Consider the following 23,357-nt stretch of genomic DNA (forward strand, 5'->3'; position numbering starts at 1 on the left):
CGACTCTGTTGGGGATTAAACCCAGAATCTCTGGTTCAGGGTTCAATAATTTGAGCTTAGAATAATTGTTATATTTGGCTTTATTTTTTTATCTAGTTTTGTCCACATGTTTGTGCTTAATGTGCGAAATTTTGCTTTTTACCGCTTTGATATTATCTGAACTGTATATATAAACTGTTACGAAACCCTTCTTCTTTCTGAGTCTTCTTAATTTATGGTGCACACATGCGCGTGGCCCACCTTTCTGTTAGAAGTCATACCTATTAGAACGAAGTTGGGCCAAGTAACTAGGCCGGGTAGACTTTCGTGCTCCCGGTACGTTGCCCCCACTTCGGCTCAAGCTGTCCGCTTGGGTAAGCCAGGTCTAGAACGGTAAACCCCAGGTTTTACACTTAGAATAACTCAGCTTCATGCTGGATCCCTAGTAGGAACGTTTGTTTGCATCATGTGCATTTGACTTCGGAGACTCAACATAGGGGTTGGGTCTGTCTAGGACAGGTGTACACGAAATGAAAAGACCATCCTGATGCATCTTACTTGCTACTTGTGTATTCATTTGTTTCGAATATGCATGTTGACCAGCTTATAGGAAAAGTTAGAAAAGAAAAATCAATGTGAGGACCGAAAAAAAAAATTGGCGGTTTTCGAAAAAAAAACAATTTCCAAAATATTTTAAAATACTACCGAAATTTTGGAAAAAAAAGAAAGATTTTGTGGCCTTTTTATTACGAACTACGTAAGTTTGATTCTCGTCGGATGTGAGATACGTGGCAACCCACATCGAGCCCAACTATTTTAAATAAAAATAAATAAATAAAAATAATTAGATAATAAATAATTAAAATGTGGGTACATAAATGTCATTGTGTTGTCATAAGTAAGGCGATGTCATTCTTGTCCAAAATATGTCGAACGTCCCTAAAAGGGCGCCAGAAGGCTGTTTTTGCAAGAACAACCGCTTTTGGTCGGTTTTTTTTTCAAAAAAAAAATAGAATTTTTTTTGCCGGTTAGCAAACACATCCTTTAAATCTTCTTCATCAAAGTGTTTTTGTATGAATTGTTTTAGAAATATTAATGATTTTTTCAAAATGAGTCTTGATTTTGGTTTTTTTTTTAAATTAAAATCACTCACAAGTACAAAATGAGCACCATCCAAAACCCACTGTTCACAGATGTAGATGAGTTTCTATTTCGGCTTCAGATGTGGTGGTATGAGTTAGGAGGAGATGGTCTGAAATGGGTCATTAAGTATTTGAGAGCTCTCACAGATATTATGAAAATTAAACCGCGCAATGATTTGATTACGACACTAGTGACTTTTTGGGACCCTGTTCACAATGTCTTTCGCTTCTCTGATTTCGAGCTTACTCCCACATTAGAAGAAATAGCTGGATATTCCGGTTTTGACGGAGATTTGAGAAACCAGAATCTTATATTCCCAAAGGCTCCCTCAGTACACCGATTCTTTGGTCTTCTGAATATCAGTAATCAAATCAGAAAAAGCAACGTTGCCAAAGGGTGTTGTTCTTTCAACTTCGTATATTGAAGGTTCGGAAAGCCGGATGGATTTGAAATTCATGCAAAGCGCCTTACTAACAAACAAAACAAGGACACCTGGCAGATTTAAGACGCTTCGCTTTCATGGTGGCTTTTCTGGGAATCATGGTCTTCCCAAACAAAGAGCGGACGATTGATATTCACATAGCCAGAGTCGTACAAGTCCTCACTACCAAGGAACATCACACTCTTGCCCCGATCATTCTCTCAGACATTTATCGGGCGTTGACTTTGTATAAATTCGGGGCAAAATTCTTCGAAGGGTGCAATATTTTGTTGCAAATGTGGTTGACTGAACATCTCCGACATCACCCCAAGTTCATGCAGTATGGTCCAAGCAAGGATAATTTCATCGAGAGTTATGAAGAAAGAATAAAAGATTATAAATCTCCAGAAGGGGTGGAAGCCTGGATATCCCAATTAAGATCTTTAATGGCAAGTCAAATTGAGTGGACTTTGGGATGGCTCCCGGTAAGAGAGGTGATATACATGTCAACCTTAAAAAGTTATTTGCTGCTGTTGGGTTTAAGAAGCGTCCAGCCGTATGCGCCACAGAGAGTTCTAAGACAGCTAGGGAGATACCAAGTGGTGCCTGATGATGGAGATTTAAGTGTGCAAGTGATTGAGCTACACCCCAAAGACACTCTCCCTGAGGCTTTAATCCAACAGATTTGGAATAGTTGTCGATACTTGAAAGATGATACCCAAGTTCCAAATCCTGCGAAAGGCGAGATAAATCCGGGTTATGCTAGGTGGTTTGAGAAAAGATCCCGTGTGGATGATGCACCAGAACCTGATCCTATAAGGCCCATAAAAAGACCGCATGTTCATGCCTTTGATGACAAAATCCAAGAACGGTTGGCTTGGGGTGAAAAGGAAAAGGGGTACAAAGCAACTATTTATGCATTAGAAGAAAGCTTGAGGAACCTCAATTTGGAGAAAGACTTACAGGCACAAGAAGTAGAAGATGAAAAGAAGAGTCTGATTAGCGAGAATAAAACTCTCCGCGCTCAGTTTCAACAGATGAAGAAAGCCTCTGAAGCGCCAGTGAGAAGTTGGAAAGATCATAAAATCATTGCCAATCTGATGGAAAAAATGCAAGATTATGACTCCATGTTGACAAATACTGAAAAGTCGTTAGACAAAGCTAAGGGAAAAATCATATAGTTAAATGAGGATGCCAAATCTAGTGAGCAACGCCAAGTAATGAGATTTGAAGAAGAAATGGCTCAATTTGAGAGAGAGAAGGACCATTAGATACATTCAGAAGCTCAACTCCATGCATTGTTGGAAGAAATGAGAAGGTACAATAGAGAACATCAGCACGCCAATATTGATAGGGAGAGAGCACATGCAAGACTCGATCAGGCCAGACTTCGGGCTCAATTGGAGTCGGCTTTAGATCACGAAGGCCATATAAGAGATATAGACACCACTCGGCAATAACAGCTACAAAACCAAGACCATAATCTCAAGGAGTTCAGAGCACAAATCCATGATTTGGCTATTTACACCTCTCAAAGTTATGTGAACTGCCAAGGGATGGATTATGAGAGGTTTCTAGAGCATGCACCTAATTTTGCCCGTCATCTTGCAATGGAGTTAGAGAGGATGTACCGTACACTAGGAGGTCAGCCGGGTCAAGCCCCACCGTGAGCAGATGTTCCAGTGATTAAAAGCAAAAGATTGTGGAGTGAAGCGTAGTCATAGTTTTTGGAACTTTTCATATAATAGTCATGTCTTATTTTAAGTCCATGTTGATTCTTTTAAACCATTTTCTTAAAAGTGTTGTCCAAATGTAATGTCATTTCTGTCTTTGTATTGTTTCGTTTGTTAAAACAAACAAAAGTAATAATAAGTGTTTCCACCAGAACTACGCTCGGACTGATTAATGCAGGGTCATGATACGTAGGCAATCTTTATAAGATTTGACCGCAACCAAAAGAAAAGAATAAAATGAAAAAGGAGAGTGAAATAAAATATAGGCGCGACTGACAATAAAAGGGAAAGGTCAGGAAAAGCTGGGATGACACAAGCAACCGAGCAAATTCATGGTAAAAATGACTAATTGCCTAGGTGCATTGCATCCCTATGTGTGGTTGTTTATTTGTTAAAACTCTGATCACTAACAAGTTTGGTTGTCATTATCCAGAATTCAAGCAGTTAGTACACCTAAGCTTACTGGCAACCCACCCCTACCAAACCAGATCCAAAGGAGAAATAATCATGTCTATCCCAGATATAAACACCAATGTCATTGAAGGAGAAGAGTTGGACGTTAACGCCATAAAAGAAGAGATGTACAAATTAAAATAACAAATGGCCGAAATGTATCAGGCCTGGGCTAAAGGACAACCGCCATCCGCTTACCCGGCTAACCCTACCTTCACTCCACCACCGGCTCAAACTCAGGATCATCCTGCCACCGATCTATCCCCGAGCTTTCCCATTTACCAACACTACCGGGGCACCACTTCTCATACACCACAATCTCCACCCCCTAAACCAATTCCATACCCTCCTCCACCAGTAACTCCTGTCTTCGTAGCACCTCCACCAGCTACACTCCACAAATCTCCTAGCGAGCCTATGTTCCAAGCCCAGGACAACCAATACTACCCCTCGGAGCCCACTTTCAAAGCTCTAGAAACCCATTCCTATACTCCTCGCTTTGACCTCCCGATAGAAGCTGATAAACTAGTCAAAAATACCGAACATGAGGAGATGTTCAGAAAAGTTAAAAGCTTAGAACAATCATTCAGAGATATGCGGGGGTTCGGGGGGCAAGTCAGCGTGGCCTACAAGGACCTATGTCTTTTCCCAAATGTGCAATTACCGGCAGGTTTCAAGATGCCCAAGTTCAATCTATACAATGGGCACGGTGATCCAGTAGCCTACTTGAGCGGTTTTTGCAGCAAGATGAGGGGAGCTGGAGGAAAAGATGAATTATTAATGGCTTACTTCAGTCAGAGTTTAAGTGGACTAGCATTGGAATGGTATACCCGCCAAGACCATGGGAGATGGTACACATGGGATGATCTGGCGCAAGCATTTGCTTGTCACTTCCAATACAGTCTTGATATCATTCCAGATCGACTATCCTTGCCTAAACTCGAGAAGAAACACAGTGAAAGCTTCAGAGAATATGGTTTCAGATGGAGGGAGCAAGCAGCGAGAGTAGATCCCCCGATGAAGGAAAGTGAGATGGTAGATTACTTCCTACAGGCTTTGGAACCGACTTACTATGGCCATTTGGTCTCAGCTGTGGGAAAATCATTCAACGAAGTAGTAAAGATGGGGGACATGGTATAAGAAGGCCTCAAGTTGAATAAAATCATGAGCTATTCGGCTATCAAAACGACCACTCAGGCTATTCAAGGCGGCATAGGAGGGATTGGGAAGAAGAAAAGAGAGGAAGCAGCAATGGTTGATTCAAGAACTTGGTCCGGATCCAGAGGTTCACCTTACCACTACAATCAACCTCGACCCCACTAACAAACTTATCACCACAATCAACCCCAACACTACTATCCCCCACCAGAACCTCATTTTTCCGTCCACCATGCATAAGCATACAACAACCTCCTGCCCACACTCAATGGCGTGCTCCTGTCCTACCAAATACTTATCCACATCCACGAGCCTACCAAAACACTCCCGGACCAAGTTTCAAGCCTAGTCAAACATTCAAGGGTGATAGGTTGCAGAAAAAGAAAACCTTTACTCCATTGGGAGAATCATACACTAGTCTGTTCCACAGGCTAAAACAGCTAGATATCCTAAGGCCGATACAGTCCAAACTGCCAAATCCTCCTCCAAAGAATCTTGACTATACAGTCAGCTGTGAGTATTGTTCTGGTAAACCAGGTCATGATACAGAAAAGTTCTGGCACTTGAAAAGTGCGATACAGGAGCTTATTGATACTGATAGAATTGAAGTTCAAGCTCCCGAAGCACCCAATATCAACAGGAATCCGATGTCAGCCCATCAGGAGGAAAATATGATCGAAATAGTGCATGCGAAGGGAGAACCTAAGAAGCCATCACAAACCATCATGATGATTCGGTCTAGTGGAGTCAAGAAAGATGAACAATCAGCAGATGAGAAGTTGGTGCTCAAGCAGAGCAAAAAGAGTGATGAGCCATCTATGGCAGTTGAGAAGGGGTCTTTAAGCAAAGTTGCAACGAAACAGGAAGGGGTGAAGGTGATTGTACCGGGAGCGACCAACAAACCCATCATAATCGTGGAAGGAGCCCACACAGATCGGGTTATCATCAAGCCGGTAACCCAGTTACCAATAATCAATAGCAAGGCTATTCCATGGAATTATGAACGGGTAACAGTGATGTACAAAGGGAAGGAAGTGAAAGAAGAAATCTGTGAAGTACAGGGTTTGACTCGCTCGGGAAGGTGTTTTGCTCCCGAGGAGTTAAGAAGAGCTAAAAATAATCCAGCACTAGTAAAGAAAGTCGTAACTGAAGAAGAAGCAGAAGAATTCTTGAGGAAGATGAAGCTACAGGACTACTCTATCGTGGAACAATTAAGAAAGACGCCTGCTCAAATTTCCATATTGTCATTATTGATCCATTCGGATGAGCACCGTTGAGCTTTAATGAAGATCTTGAATGAGGCACATGTTCCCGATAAGATCTTCGTGAATCACTTAGAAAAAATAGCCAACAAAATCTTCGAAGTAAACAGAGTCACATTCTCCGATGATGAATTGCCTGTAGAAGGTACTGAGCATAACAGAGCTCTTTACCTCACATTAAAATGTGAGAACTCTGTGATGACCCGGGTATTGGTCGACAATGGGTCAAGCGCAAACATCTATCCTCTCTCCACTCTAAAAAGTTGAAAATAGAAGATGAGAGGATCCATAAGAACAGTATTTGCGTGCGGGGATTTGACGGCGGAGGTAAAGATTCAGTTGGGGACATAGTGCTGGAGCTGACAATTGGGCCAGTTGAGTTCACAATGGCGTTTCAGGTGCTGGATATAGTTGTTTCCTATAATTTACTGTTGGGTCGACCATGGATCCACGCTGCTAAAGCAGTGCCATCAACACTACACCAGGTAGTCAAATTTGAATGGGATAGACAAGAAATAGTTGTGCATGGGGAAGACAGTTTATGTGCTCGCAGCAATGCCATTGTACCAATCATTGAAGTGGAAGATGACCAGGGACCATGGGTCTACCAGGTTTATGACACGATGTTGGTAGAGAATGTTCCGGAGGGGAAATCCATTCCAAATCCAAATATAACCGCCGCATCAGTCATGGTAGCCTATGAGATGTTGAAGAATGGTTTTATACTCGGTAAAGGTTTGGGCTCGTCTTTGCAAGGCATCATACAGCCGGTGTCTCTTCCCGGAAACTTGGAACAATTGGTTTGGGATTCAATCCCACTGCTGCAGACATAAGAAAGGCCAGAAAGCTAAAACAAAAGGCATGGGTCCTTCCAAAGCCAATCCTATATCTTTCCAAATCATTTGTCACGTCCGGTACCAGAAGTCGCCCAGTAGCAACAATTCCTAATTCTATGATTAATCCTGACGAGGAGTTAATTGAAAGATTTGAAAATTTGTTTGACGGTGTGAACATGGTGCAAAGTGGTGAAGGTCTTAGCAACGCAAAAATTCATTTCGTTGGGCCAGAAACAAAGCTTAATAATTGGAAAGCCACTCCTCTCCCCATTCGAAAGGAGTCTTGGTAGTTTATTTTGATTTTCCTTCAGTTTGTCTGGATCATTCCAGGGTTGTAATCCAGATTTTTATCTTTCAGTCTGTGTGAAGTGTGCAAACCTTGTTATCTTCCGTCATTCAATAAAATGCAGATTCCCTTTCTTTATCATTCCTGATAATTTTTCTTTTGTTTTTCTTTTCTTTTTTGTACAGTTCTTTTTACGCTAGCTCTAGTGATATGGCATGCATAAGGAATCCTCAGCCCAGTCTTAAAAATCAATCTGATTCCGAAATAATAGTTCAAGAAGTAGATTGTGATTACGAATCAGAATACGATGAGGATGAGGCCTTCGAAGAGATTAGTAAGGAGTTAATTCACTTCGAAGAAAAACCCAAACCCAACCTGAATGATATAGAAGCCGTCAATTTAAGAGACACAAATAATATCCGAGAGACTAAAATAAGTTTCCACCTCAAGCCAAAGATCCGGGAAGAGTTAATCAAAGCACTTATCGAATTCAGAGATGTTTTTGCATGGTTGTATGACGACATGCCGGGTTTGAGCACTGATATAGTGGTCCACAAATTGCCCACTGATCCAATGTTTCCTCCCGTCAAGCAAAAGTTGAGGAAATTCAAAACTGATATGAGTGTGAAAATTAAAGAAGAAATCACTAAACAGTTGGATGCAAAGGTCATTCGGGTCACTCGATATCCTGTTTGGTTGGCTAATGTCGTGCCTGTGCCAAAGAAAGATGGCAAGATCAAAGTATGCATCGATTACCGCAATCTCAACAAAGCAAGCCTGAAGGACAACTTCCCACTACCCAATATCCACATTTTGATCGATAATTGTGCCAAGCATGAGGTAGGATCTTTTGTGGATTCTAAGCCGGGTATCATCAGATTCTAATAGATAAAGAAGATGCAGAAAAGATGGCATTTATCACGCCATGGGGAACTTATTGCTACCGGGTAATGCCATTTGGTTTGAAGAATGTCGGGGCAACTTACATGAGAGCAATGACTACGGTGTTTCATGATATGATACATAAGGAGATTGAGGATACGTGGATGATGTGATCATAAAGTCGAAGCATCAAGCCGACCCCGTTGAGGATTTGAGGAAATTCTTCCTGAGACTTTGAAGGTACAACCTCAGCTTAACCCTGCCAAGTGCGCATTTGATGTTCCATCCGAAAAGATGTTGGGATTCATAGTCAGCCGGCGAGGCATCGAGTTGGACCCATCAAAGATCAAAGAGATCCAAGAATTGCCACCTCCAAGGAGCAATACTGAAGTGATGAGTCTGTTAGGGAGGTTGAACTACATTAGCAGGTTTATTGCTCAGCTCACGACAACTTGTGAGCCTAATTTTAAATTGCTGAAAAAGGATTCTGTGGTCAAGTGGACTGATGAGTGTCAAGAAGCATTTGATAAGATAAAAGGATAATTGTCAAACCCACCGGTGCTGGTTCCGCCAGAACCAGGGAGACCTTTGATTCTTTACTTGATAGTCTTGGAAAATTCATTTGGCTGTGTACTGGGCAGCATGACATTACCGGCAAAAAAGAACAGGCTATCTACTATCTTAGCAAGAAGTTCACGGCTTATGAGGTTAAGTACAGTCATCGGGAAAGGACATGTTGCGCTCTAACTTGGGTTGACTTAGAAATTGAAACATTATTTGTCATCCTACACTACTTACCTCATTTAGCATTTGGATCCGTTGAAGTATATCTTTCAAAAGCCTATGCCGATAGGGAGACCTGCGAAGTGGTAGATATTGCTCACAGAGTTTGACATCATCTATATGACTCGGACTGCGATGAAAGCCCAAGAATTGGCCGATCATTTAGTCAAAAACCCGGTGGATGAAAATTACGAGCCATTGAGAACTTATTTTCCCGATGAAGAAGTGATGCATATCGATGAACTGGAGAAAATTGAAAAACTAGGCTGGAAACTTTTCTTTGATGGGGCTGCCAACATGAAGGGAGTCGGGATAGGAGCCGTGCTTATTTCTGAAACAGGGCATCACTATCCTGTTACGGCTCAGTTTCGGTTTTATTGCACCAACAATATTGCTGAGTATGAAGCCTATATTTTGGGTCTAAAACTAGCTGCAAACATGGATATCCAGGAAGTCTTGGTCTTGGGAGACTCAGATCTTCTGGTACATCAAATTCAAGGAGAATGGGAAATGCGATATTTGAAGCTCATACCGTACTGACAATGTTTTCATGATCTTTGTCAATGGTTTCGATCAGTGGAGTTCAGGCATATTCCAAGGGCCCATAATGAGGTCATCGATGCTTTGGCTACCCTGGCATCAATGTTGCACCATCCGGACAAAGCTTATGTCGATCATCTGCATATTCAAGTCCGAGATCAGCATGCTTACTATAATATGATTGAAGAAGAACTTGATGGCGAACCATGGTTCCACGATATCAAGGAGTACATCAGAATGGGGATATATCCAGTGCAAGCCACGGGGGATCAAAAGAGATCAATTCGACGGTTGGCAAATAGATTCTTCTTAAGTGGAGGAGTTTTGTATAATAGAACACCAGACCTTGGATTATTAAGATGCATAGATGCTAGACAAGCTAAGACAGTCATGTTCGAAGTACATTCGGGAGTCTACGGACCACATATGAGAAGATATGTATTGGCAAAGAAAATTCTCCGAGCAGGCTATTATTGGCTTACCAGGGAGTGAGATTGTATCAATTTTGTGCGCAAATGTCATCAGTGTCAGATACACGGAGATTTGCTTTATTCTCCACCATCGGAATTGCACACAATGTCGGCACCATGGCCCTTCGTTTCTTAGGGCATGGATGTCATTGGACCAATTGAGCCAGCAACATCCAACGGGCACAAGCTCATTTTGGTAGCCATTGATTATTTCACCAAGTGGGTTGAGGCCAAAACTTTCAAATCGGTGACCAAGAAAGTAGTGGTCGATTTTGTTCACTCAAATATCATCTGTCGATTCAGAATCCCAAAGGTGATCATCACAGATAATGGTGCTAATCTTAACAGTAACTTGATGGAAGAGGTATGTCAACAGTTTAAGATTATATATCACAATTCTACCCCATATCGTCCCAAGGCGAATGGAGCAGTCGAGGCAGCCAACAAAAACATAAAGAAGATACTTCGGAAAATGGTAGAAGGTTCGAGGAAATGGCACGAAAAATTACCATTTGCGTTGTTGGGATATCGCACTATTGTTCGTACTTCGGTAGGTGCAACTCCTTATTTGTTGGTATATGGCACTAAAGCAGTAATACCTGCAGAAGTTGAAATCCCTTCCCTTCGGATTGTCGCTGAGGCTAAGATTGATGATGATGAGTGGGTCAAAACCCGTTTGGAGCAGTTGAACTTGATTTATGAAAAAAGATTGGCAGCAGTATGTCATGGCCAGTTATATCAAAAGAGAATGGCAAGAGCATACAACAAAAGGGTACGTCCCCGAAAGTTTGAAATGGGTCATCAAGTGCTGAAACGTATCCTTCCCCATTAGGTTGAAACAAAAGGCAAGTTCCCCCCGAATTGGCAAGCGCCATTTATTGTAACCAGAGTATTGTCCAATGGTGCTCTATGTTTAACAGATATCGAAGGAAAATGCATAGACATGGCCATCAATTCTGATGCAGTCAAGAGATATTATGTATAATTTCTTTGTTATAATTGTTGATTGTTTGTATCGGGCATTGTTTCGAAGATTGAAATGACGAAGGCAATTCGTTCTGCTATCTAAACACTTTACCCTTTGTTCCTACTTTTGATCTTTATTTATTTCTTTCATACCCCTCTTTTGGAATCAATAACAAAAAAAGAGAAAAAGAAAGAAAAGAAAAAAAAAGTATAACAACAAGGAAATTCACAGCTCGGTCATAGTAAAATAAAATATCAAAAGATACCCAAGCAAGAAACTGGGGCAGAAGTTGTACTTGTATAAGAAATGTGATTCCAAGAGTTGTAATTTTAAACCCATGTCAAATTGTTTTGAGCCTATGATACCCTTTCTTTCTAACCCCATCCAAAAACCCACATTACGGTACAAAGAAAGACCTTCCGATCAATCTTCGAGAGATGCCAAGTTGAGCAAATAGAGGTGATTCATATCAGGATAACACTCTGGTCCAAGCAGGAAAAGTAATGAAAATGAGAAAATCTTATTGGTGAAAACCCTCATGGGCACCATGAGGCGACGAAAGCTGAGAGAAAGTAAAAATGAGAGAGTCTTATCGGTGAAAACCTTCACGGGCACCATGAGGCGACGAAAGCTGAGAGAAAGTAAAAATAAGAGAGTCTTATCGGTGAAAACCTTTGCGGGCACCATGAGGCGACGAAAGCTGAGAGAAAGTAAAAATAAGAGAGTCTTATCGGTGAAAACCTTTGCGGGCACCATAAGGCGACAAGGAATTGGTGAACAAACGAATGAGAGAGGTTTGTCGGTGAAAACCCTTCAGGGCACTGCAAGTCGAACAAGGTCCGTAAGTTGGCGAAAAGTAAAATTGGGTTGTGGAAATCTTGGAGAACAAAGTAAAACAATTGAAAAGGAGATTGGTTAAATAGACTGGGCTGATTAATCCAAAATGCATACCATGATCATTGGTACCAGTGACTCCACTCAGATGAGTTCCTTTTTCCTATCTCCAACAGTCATCCAAATTTGGATTTTCTTCTTAATTCTTAATTCTCAAAATCGTCGCATTTCATTGCTGTTAATTTTTACTCCTCTAAAGCTCTTCCAAGGTTAGCCTTGTTCCAACAAATAAGAAGGAATGTCAAAGTGTACTACCAGATTCAAAATTGCACAAAGCAAAATACGACTAGGACATGCTGGAGATAGTATGATGAGAAATGGGACCTAGGGTGTAAGCAAAGGTTAAATCGGTGGAATGGTTCAGTAATATCATGAAAGATGTATGGTTAAGAATAAAAAGGTCAGAAGTGAAAAACAACAATTTGGGATCCTGCAGTTAAGGATCAGTCATGAGGTCAAAATAGTCCTTTCAACCAGTTCAAGGCAGTCTGTTGAAGCAAAGCATGGCAAAGAGAAAACTATCCCCAGCAAGAATGCCACAACTAACCACCACGTTTTAAACTAACAAGATTTCTTTGATTTGAAACAGGGGCAAAGATGGCATTTAATTCAGGAAGCACCCTGTAAGGAAAGCAAGTACCATGCAGATTTGATCGTATAAATTCTCAGGACCCTCCTGGAAAATGGGACTTAGCTTTAATTCAAAACATTCATGAGTACAAGATCTAGCATAAACTCTACTTCGTAAAAATATAAGTTGGTTTGAATTTTTTCATTTTTTTTAAGACAAGACTCAATTCAAAACTTCAGGACCCTCCTGCAAAAATGGGACCTAGGTGAAGAAAAAAAACATAAGTAGATAAGTAATGGGACCAAAAGGGATATAAGTTGGCTTCAAAGTTCGCATAAGAGTTTTCAGGACCCACCTGAATAATGGGACTTAAATTTAAGCATTCCATTAGATAAGTAAGTGTTGTTATAAGAGAGTACAATTTAGCCGTAAAATTGTCACTCTTAAGATAAGACTTGATTTTTTCTGTAAGGACCCTCCTGGGTAATGGAACGTAGTTTAAAATTGGCTTGGATAACAAGATTTAGCATAAGACATACCTTCAGTAGATATAATTTAGCTTTAAAATTGTCGTTAGTTAAGAGTTGTCAGGACCCCCCTGGATAATGGGATCTAGCTTTCAAATTCTTAGTAATGTTTGGTACTAAGATTCAGTTTAACACTCACACATGCGCCCAGCTACCAAACTGGGGCAAAAAATTTTCTTTTGTTTTGTCTATTTTTGTTGAAGTCAGGTGCCCATCTGAAGAACAGGGAGAACAACACGGATGTTAAAGATAAGAGCATGACCAAGTACTAGCAATCAGGCGTCCACCTGGAGAACAAGGAAAAACAGTTGAAATATCAGCAATCAGGCGTCCACCTGGAGAACAAGGAAAAGCAGTTGAAGATTCAGTAATCAGGCGCCCACCTGGAGAACAAGGAACAACAGTTGAAGTATCAGCAATCAGGCGTCCACCTGGAGAACAAGGAAAAGCAGTTGAAGATTCAGTAATCAGGCGCCCACCTGTAGATCAAGGGAATATAATTCAAGTTTCAGCAATCAGGCACCCACCTGGAGAGCAAGGGAGTACAATTCAAGTTTCAGATTTCAAGTTCTTACTGATATTTGGTAACATGATTTAGTTTACACTCATATATATGCCCAGCTACCAAATTGGGGCAGAAATTTTTCTTTGCTTTTATCTATTTTGTTGGAATCAGACGACCACCTGGAGAGCAAAGGAACACAATTCAATTTTCAGCAATCAGGAGCCCACCTGGAGAACAAGGGAATACATTTCGAGTCTCAGCAATCAGGAGCCCACCTGGAGAACAAGGGAATACAATTCAAATTTCAAGTAATCAGGAGCCCGCCTGGAGAACGAAGGGAAGAAGCAATTGAAATTTTAAATAATCAGGAGCCCGCCTGGAAAATAGAGGAAAGGAAACAATAGTCAAAGGAAGACATTTAAAAGGTTCGGCAATCAGGTGCCCTCCTGGAGAAGAAGGGAAAGCATTTCAAAGAATACCATTCAAGTCATCCACAAAGGATATGTAGGAAACCTTTGAAGCAGAGGTTCGGTCAAATCTTTCAAAAAATGCTTCCCACGGAGTATTTAAAACGGGCAAAATCGCTCGTATCCGCTCACTTTATCTTTTCACGAAAACTCTTCATGTTTCCGGGCAAAGAGGGGCAGCTGTGAGCACGTGATTTTTGCCTCATATGAATTACTCCAAAAGAATTTCCAAAATTAAGTCTTTTCTTTAATTTTGTGTTATTTTTAGGAATTATTATGCTATTTTCCTAATTGTTTGCATATGTTTGTGTACATGTTTAATTTTATTAATGTATTAAAAATACAAAAATATAGTATCTGCATTTAGGATTTGATTTTTTATATTTTTTGAATTAATTAATAATTATGTGTTTTATAAAAATGAAAATTCAAAAAATAATAACATATTTTTTTATTTTTAGTCAAATTATGTGATTTTCTTTTAATTTGGCATTTAATTATTTGTGATAATTATTAGTTAGAGTTAATTAGTATTTTTAAGTTAATTTGGTGTTTTTATAATTTAATTTAGGATTTTAGTTTTAATTTTTGAGAAAAAGGGAAGAGAATTAAATCGGAATTGGGCCAAATTCAATCGAATTTGGTATGTTTTGATCAGGTCCGTCGATCTCACTTGATCGAACGGTCCCTAATCTCGCCCACGACCCAAGCCCGACCCGCCCCTGAATCGGTCCAACCCCACGCGAATAAAACGACCCCGTTTTAATTATTGATTCAATCAGAACTGTTAGATTCCAATCATCCAACGGCCTTGATTGAATCAATAATTTTAATATGTCAAAACCCATCAGACCCCTTACCCCCTCAATATTTCTCACATACTCTAGAGACACGCCTGTCTTCCACCGCCCTCCGCCCACCGGAAATCGCCTCACAGCGGTTCCGGTGGCTCAATCACTCCCAAATTTACACCCAGAACCACCCCGAGCCCCTCTTTCCAAATCCGTGACTCGTTTCCCTCAAATCTTGCCCAAACCTCTCGAATTTTAGATCTAAAGTTCAAATCCCTAAACCCCAAAGTTAATTTCCGTTGAATCCATGGCATGCATGATCCAAATTTCCATTTTTATGATTTAGAAAGCTGATTCAAGCGAAATTGATGGTTTTCGTTTGTTCTTGACAAAGAACAAGCGGTCATCATTAGTTTCATGAAATCAGGACATCCGGCGTTTGGTTTCAAGCTAATATTGTTAAGTATTCGTTTCTCTTTTGCAATTTGTGTTTGTTTTTACCATCCGTTTACCCCTTTTCTTATATTTTTTAGTATTGTTGATTGGTTTTAGTTTCTGAACCTAGGTTTTTTTTTATGATTAGTTCTGTATTTGTAATCGTTTCTTTGGCCTTTCAATTTCGTCTTCTAGTTTTTAGAACGGTAATCTCTGAGTTTGTTATGTTATTTGTTCACCTTGCTTAATTGTCATTCATGATTTTTGAATTTTCTGATTTTTTTTATCTCATTGTTAATTAGTCTTGTCTCGACTTGATATTTTAGTTAATTCTAGTTCATTAGTTTAGCTTTAAAGTCAGTAATTTAATTAGGTTTTGGTTTGAAACCATTCAAATTGGTTTTTTGTTCTGTTTTATCATGGATCTATTGGTTAACTTAATTTGGGGATTCATTTCTAACCCAGTTTCAACGAAGGCCCAAAGAATTTGTTCACCTACTTGGGTCAACTTGACCATTGTGATTTTCTAAAATAATAACAGGGCCATGGGGGTAATTTGGGTAATCTAACCTAAGGGAACCTCAATAATTGAATTAGGTGGCTGCTAATAAGTGATAAGGTTTAGAAAGGGAACTACTGAATTAAATTAAAAGCACTAAGTGAAGAGGGATTAAAAAATGGAAAAGATAAGTTGTAGTGGAAAATGCACTAATTAGATGCCCATTTAAGGGGACAGTCTGGTACTCTAAGGGATATAGAGTAAAAGAGAGAGAGAGAGGAAGAACATTCTGAGACAGAATACAGAAGAGATCCAATAGAGCTTGAGAGAGATCTATAGAGTCAAAAGAAAAACACACAGAGAATATAGAATGAGAAGTGAAGGGATTTAGGATTGAAAAATGCAGTTATAGACTCCAAGGAGAGAAAGAGACTTTAATAGAGGCAAAAGAAAGGAAACACTGAAAATGATAAAGAACTATTGTTCCATTGTATCTCTTTAGTGGTTTTAGATTTGTTCAAATACCTGAAAGAGTTTTTACTCTATTAATATGGAAATGGTTTGAATTTGAACGTTCAAAGCTCGGTTTAAAGTTGTTGAAAGTCCTAGCATGATTGAGACTTTTTTTTTGTTACTACTTCATCTCAAAATTCTGGTCTGAACTTGTTTGCTAAAGATGTTGCTCTGCTGCTGTTTACTGTGATCACCCCTTTTCCCTTTTGACTTTCATTTCCAAGTACACATCTATGCACTCTATTCGAATGTAAAGCTTGAGGTGGGAAATCAAAAATGGAATCTGGAGCTTTGAGTTGTATTCAATTTAAGTTTAAAATAAGAGTAAACATGCTTGTCTACTTTGTTTTGCTGGAAATTTCCCTTACTGCCTCTCAACTGTGAACGATGGGATCAATCTTTAATCTTTGAATATCATACGACATGGTAGCCTAGTCTAAATGTTTACCTTAGTATAAGTTCTATATATGCAGTTATTTTACTATTCAATTGTGTCGAGTTGGACTGGTTTAGATACTGTTGACTCAAGATTGTTTATTTCACGGACTATTATATCTGATTGAAATTTGGTATTTACATTGAAATTTTGTATCGCAGTTTCTGGTACAGTTTTAGAACTCGAGCAAGTTGTTTGCTCTCGAAGAACTGTGATTCAGACTATGAGCTTACAGTTCGACGAATACCAAATCTGGTAAACTGTGGTAGAATTTATAATTTGGGACTTAAATTTTCACTATGCCATTTGGTCCAATATGGTTGCTGCATTTAGTGCCAGAAATGGGTTTAGCAATGCACAACATTACTAGAAGTTAAATTCTGCATTAAAAATTGTGGATGCAGATTTAGCATGTAACAAAGGGTAAACTTGGGTTTGTATTGGCTTGTAAATAGACACAAATTTGAGCCAGCAGTTTGGATGTGTGTTCGGTCATGTATGACTATCCTTATGGAATTATTTAAAGGAATTGGGCCGGTTGGACCGCATGGGACAACTTACTAGGAAAGGGCCTTCATATTTGTATTGCTTCCCCCCCTCTCAATGGTCAAAAGGTTATGAGTAAGGTCATTGTTATATGTTGGCTTCAGGGATTCGATCCTAAAGCCCTTGCCTGCAGCCAATGTTGGCAAACTATTTGGGCCTTTGGGCCTGAATATTATTGGAATCTCTTCAGTCAGAAGAGTTTCCTCACGTTGAGACGGGTTTGTTTTCCCAGAAGTCTGGGCCTGTTTAATTCGGGCCCTTCCGTCAATAAAATGGCTCAATGAAGCCTTGTTGATTGGAAGGGATTTCTCAAGTACTTTAGTATTAAATAATTAGGGTCTTGAAATGGAAATTTGAGGCAAGCCATAGTTAGACACTTAGTTACAATGGCTCTTGTGTTAATTTCATAATGTAGAGGTAAAATAATAAATATTCGTAGAGAAACCTTTAGGGCCGTTTAAAATATTATCGTGATTGTGGACACGTCCGCGTGATACGGTTACGATTTCTTTAAAAATAAATCAGCGTATACGTTCGCGTAACTTAGCTAAACTTTCTGAATAAACAAAGCATTATTAATTGTGGACGCGTTCGCGTGACATGATTTTTGATGCGCCAAAGGAAAAGAGTATACGTACGCGTAACTCAATTCTTTAACTACGAATAATCAAGTGATTAAAAGCGGTAAAGGTAAAATGCATGCAGTTTCTAAACACGTAATTAAATAATTTAAGCCAAGTATAAATTGTTAAGCGACCGTGCTAGAACCACAGAATTCGGGAGTGCCTAACACCTTCTCCCGGGTTAATAGAATTCCTTATCCGGATTTCTGGTTCGCGGATTGTATTACAGAGTCAACCGTTCCTCGATTTGGGATTTTAAACTGGTGACTTGGGACGCCATAAATCTCCCAAGTGGTGACTCTGAATTTAATGTAAATAATCCCGTTTCGATTGTCCTTTAATTGGAAAAACTCCCTTATACACTCCTTCCCAGGGGTGTAGTGAAAAAAGGAGGTGTGACACTCGTAATGACAGGTGCCTGATCATTTCAGGTAGCGCGTGTCCTTACCATCAGTGAGAGAATAGAAGATAGAAGTTCAGAATTCGGGATGTCAAAAATCTCACATGACAGGGAAATCAAGTGAAGTGGAATATTCCTAACGGTTACATAGCATCTCGTAGATAAGTACAGATGTCTCCATACTGATCAACGAGACTCTAATAAACCGGCTTGTGATCCATGACTCCTATGAACCTAGAGCTCTGATACCAACTTGTCACGACCCCGGTTTGCCCTCCGTGAACCATCGTGACGGCACCTAGTCTCTACGACTAAGAAAGCCTAAAATACGGAAGATAAACCAAATTTGCGGAAGAAAACAATTTAAAATAGAAATAGGGTAATAAAACAGCATTTAAAAGTGCCGCTCGGCATATACAATATTAACTCTTAAAACAAATACATTTTCACAAAACCCAGAAACCTATGAATCACAAGCTAAGAGGTACATAAAAAGCTATAACTCCAGAAATGTCTAACCAAAAAGGGAATACTAAAGAGCTATACTATTACAGAAAGATAGAAAAGGACTCCTCGGTCTGCGGATGCAGCAGATATACCTCAAAGTCTCTACAGAAGAGACTCGCCTCAAGGATGATATGATAGAATGAAAGTACCTAGATCTGTACATGACAAAACATGCGTAGAAGGGGCATGAGTATACCACAACGGTACTCAGTAAGTGTCAAGTCTAACCTCGGTCGGGTAGTGACGAGGAAGGTCAGGGCCCTACTGAGATAAAATAAAGAATATAAGACATGACAGTTTAAGATAAGCAGTACAGTTGAAAACTAACGATAAGAATTTGATACAGGAAAACAAGGAATTTAATAACTGAAACAGAGGCAAAACAATTACAAGGAAATAACTGGGGATCTCTCAGTATCCCGAGGATCTCTTTGTACCCTCAATATATACCAGGGATCTCTTGGTATCCCGAGGATCTCTCCGTATCCTCAATATATGCTAGGGATCTCTTGGTATTCCGAGGATCTCTCGGTATCCTCAATATATGCTAGGGGTCTCTTGGTATCCCGATGATCTCTCGGTATCCTCAATATATGCTAGGGATCACTCGGTATCCCGAGGAATTCTCAGTATCCTCAATATATGCTGGGGATCTCTTGGTATCCTCAATGTATGATAGGGATCTCTTGGTATCCCGAGGATCTATTCGTATCCTCAATGTACGTGCTGGGGATCTCTTGGTATCCCGCACTTCAGCTTAAATCATAAATGCGTACAGGAGATATCCCAGGATGTCGTTTCGTAGTCCCAATGTAAAAAACACAACAATGGCACAAGGAATACTGATATAAACACAAATTCATAACAAGGTAACCCAGACAATTCTAACCTAACATGCTTCACGTAATACAAATAAGGCAGTTGAAGCAAATAAAGTAATTAAGTCAATTAGACATATTTCTCTAACTAACAGGAGGTTTAAAACTGCAAGTAAAATAAATAAAATGGGAAAAAACAATTAAAGTTACTTACTGAAAACTAGATTTTCAACAATTAACACAAGTACGCACTCGTCACCTCACATACAAGGCATTTCAATTATCACAATACCAATCCTAAGGGGAAAGTCCCCCACACAAGGTTAGACAAGCCACTTACCTCGAATCAGCTCAATAATCAATCCGAAACCACTCTCTTGCCACGAGTACTAGACTCCAAATGGCCCAAATCTATTCAATTCAATTTCATAATGTAAATAACACTTCAAGTAAGTGATTCTACAAAGAAATTCTAAGCTAATACGCGAAACTAGGTAAAATAATCAAAATGCCCCTAGGCCCACATCTCAGAATTGGGTAAAAATTATATTTTCAGAATCCTCACACTCACACGAGTTTAAGTATATCAAAATTTTCCCAATCCGATGTCAAATCCTCAATCAAAACTCAATTCCTTGGTCTAAGAACTTTTCCCAATTTTCATACAAATTCCATAAATTAAAGGATGAATTCATGTTTGGATTAATGTGTTACAAGCAAAAAGGGGTTAAGAATCGTTACCGAATCGATATCTCTGAAAATCCCTCAAAATCTCGCTCAAATCAGAGCTCCAAAGCTTAAATTTTGATAAAAATCTCTAAACCCTCTCAATTGTGTTCCTTTTTCCTGTTTTATACAACTTACAAATTTAAGCCTACTGTTAGCTTAGAAAAAACATGTTTAATTGACTTAATTGCTTATTTGCTTAACCTATCTTAATTGTATTATGTGAAGCATGTTAGGTTAGAATTACTAGTTTTACTTGGTACAAAATTTAGCTTAGTTAAGTATTCTTTGTGTTGCTGCTGTGCGTTTTACTTTGGGACTACGGTGGGAGATCCCCTGTCCATGTTTATGACTTGAGCGGAGGTGCGGGATACCCAGAGATCCCTATCACGTATATTGAGGATACCAAGAGATCCTCGGGATACCAAGAGATTCCTAGCATATATTGAGGATACCAAGAGATCCTCGGGATACCAAGAGATCCCTAGCATACATTGAGGATACCAAGAGATCCTCAGGATACCAGGAGATCCCTAACATATATATATATATATATATATATATATATATATATATATATATATATATATATATATATATATATATATATATATATATATTGAAGATACTGAGAGATCCCCGGTTATTATACTTGTTCGGAGTGGTATTTCCATGTGGTTGTCTTTATCTCTGTTCCAGTTATTGTGTTCCTTATTATCCTGTATTAAATTCTTACTATCAGTTTTCAATTGTAATGCTTATCTTGTTCTGTCATCTCTTATACTTATTTAATCTTAGTAGGGCCCTGACCTTCATCGTCACTACCCGACCGAGGTTAGGCTTGGCACTTACTGCGTACCGCTGTGGTGTACTCATGCCCTTTCTGCGCATGATTTTCATGTGCAGATCCAGGTACTTCGACTCAGTCCTATCACCCTTGAGGCGAGGCGACTACTCCAGAGACTTCGAGGTATATCTGTCGCGTCCACAGATGAAGAGTCCTTTTCTATTTTATTTTGTAGTGATGGCCTTTCTATCTTTTCTGTTGATGTAGACATTCCGGAGTTAGAGCATTTTTATTATATTCGTATCTTGTGATTCATTGGTTTCCGAGTTTTGGGAAAACTGTATTAGTTTATAAGAGTTGATATTGTGTATGCCGAGTGACACTTGCAAATGCTGTTTTATTACACTATTTCTGTTTAAAATTGTTTCCTCTTCTTCCGCAAATTTGGTTTATCTTCCGCATTTTAGGATTACCTAGTCGTAGAGACTAGGTGCCGTCACGATGATTCACGGAGGGCGAACTAGGGTCATGACAAGATGGTATCAGATCTCTAGGTTCATAGTAGTCATGAATCACAAGTCGGTTAATTAGAGTCTCGCTGGTCGGTACGGAGACGTCTGTACTTATCAACGAGAGGCTATGTAATTGTTAGGAAAATTTCACTTTATTTGATTTCCTTGTTGTGTGATATTTTTGATATCATAATTCTAAACTTCTGTCTTCTATTCTCTCACAGATGGTGAGGATACGCACTACCCGATATGATCTGGTACCCGCGCCCCCTACAGGAGCCGTCAGAGGCCGAGGCCGGGGTAGAGGTCGAGGAAGCGCACGTGGTGCAGCCAGAGCACCTACGCGAGCTGCCACCGAGGTACCACCAACAGTTCTAGCCGGAGTTCAGGCACCTGCTACACCTACTACTACTACTACTACTACTACTCCAACACTTCTGGAGACTCTAGCATAGTTCATGAGCATGTACACCACTTTGGCTCAGGCAGGGTTGCTTCCCCTTGCTGCAGCTACATCTTAGGCCGAGGGAGGAGCATAAACTCCCGCCGCCCGCACTCCTGAGTAGTGAGTGCATTTTGATCAGGTCCCTGAAATTATTCATGTATAGCCTGTAGTCCGAGATTAGCCCGAGGACAGGGCAGCGACTTCCTAGGATGAGAAGCTGAGCCTTGAGAAGTTCAAGAAGTACAAGCCTCATGTATTCAGTGGCCTAGCATCGGATGATGCTCTGGGATTTCTGAATGTGTGTTACTGTATTCTTTGTACCATGGGTATATCTAGATCGAGCGGGGTTTCCTTCACTACTTTCTAGCTTCGAGGAGCCGCCTATGAGTGGTGGCACACCTCTGAGTTAGATAGTCCGGATGAGGCTGCTTCACTGACTTGGACTCAGTTTTCAAATCTGTTCTTGAGAGAGTATGTTCCTCAGAGCCTCAGGGACGCATGGCATGACTGTCTCAGAGTATGCTGTCCATTACACTAGTTTGTCTAGACATGTACCAGCCTTGGTTTCTACGGTTCGTGAGAGGGTTCACCAGTTTATTGAGGGCCTTATTACCATCATTAGGTCTAGCATGGCTCGTGAGTTGGAGATGAATATTTATTATCACCAGGTGGTGAGCATTGCTAGGAGGATTGAGGGTATGCATACTAGGGAGAGAGATGAGAGGGAGGCCAAAAGGTCTCGAGAGTCGGGCCATTATTTTGGTGCCCTTGCCTCACGTGTAGGTCATCATGGTAGGGGTTATATGAGTCACACTGTTCATTCAGCTCTTCCAGCAGCCAGTGGTGTTCCAGCTCCTCCTAGGCCTCAGAAGCCTTATTATGCACCTCTGGTGTCTAGTGCACCTCCTGCACGGGGTGCTTTCAGAGTTTAATCTAGCAGACTTGGCCCGAGCCAATCACAACCACCACGTCCTCCCAGAGCTTGTTTTAAGTGTAGTGATACACGCCATGTGGTGAGGGATTGCCCTAGACTTGGGAGGGGTGCACCTCCGCAGACTTCTCAGCCACAGCGTGCCCTGCAGAGTTCTTAGGCTATGGTTACAGCTCCAGTTGCTACCCCTCCTGCTCAGCCAGCTAGAGTAGAGGTCGAGGAGGTAGAGGTTTCCCTAGAGGAGGAGGCCAGGCTAGATACTATGCCCTTCCTGCCCTACCGAGGCTGTTTCCTCCAATTCTGTCATCACAGGTATTATGCTGGTTTGTTAGAGAGATGCATCAGTTCTATTCAATCTAGGCTCCACTTACTCTTATGTGTCTTCTTATTTTTCTCCGCATATGGGTGTACCTCATGATTCTTTGAGTTCTCCTATTTATATATTTACTCCTATAGGAGATTCTCTTGTTGTGGACTGCGTTTATCGGTTGTATTTGGTTGCTCTTACTGG

The sequence above is a fragment of the Nicotiana tabacum genome, chromosome 1, assembly GCF_000715075.1.
Source record: "Nicotiana tabacum cultivar K326 chromosome 1, ASM71507v2, whole genome shotgun sequence".
NCBI classification, from domain to species: domain Eukaryota; kingdom Viridiplantae; phylum Streptophyta; class Magnoliopsida; order Solanales; family Solanaceae; genus Nicotiana; species Nicotiana tabacum.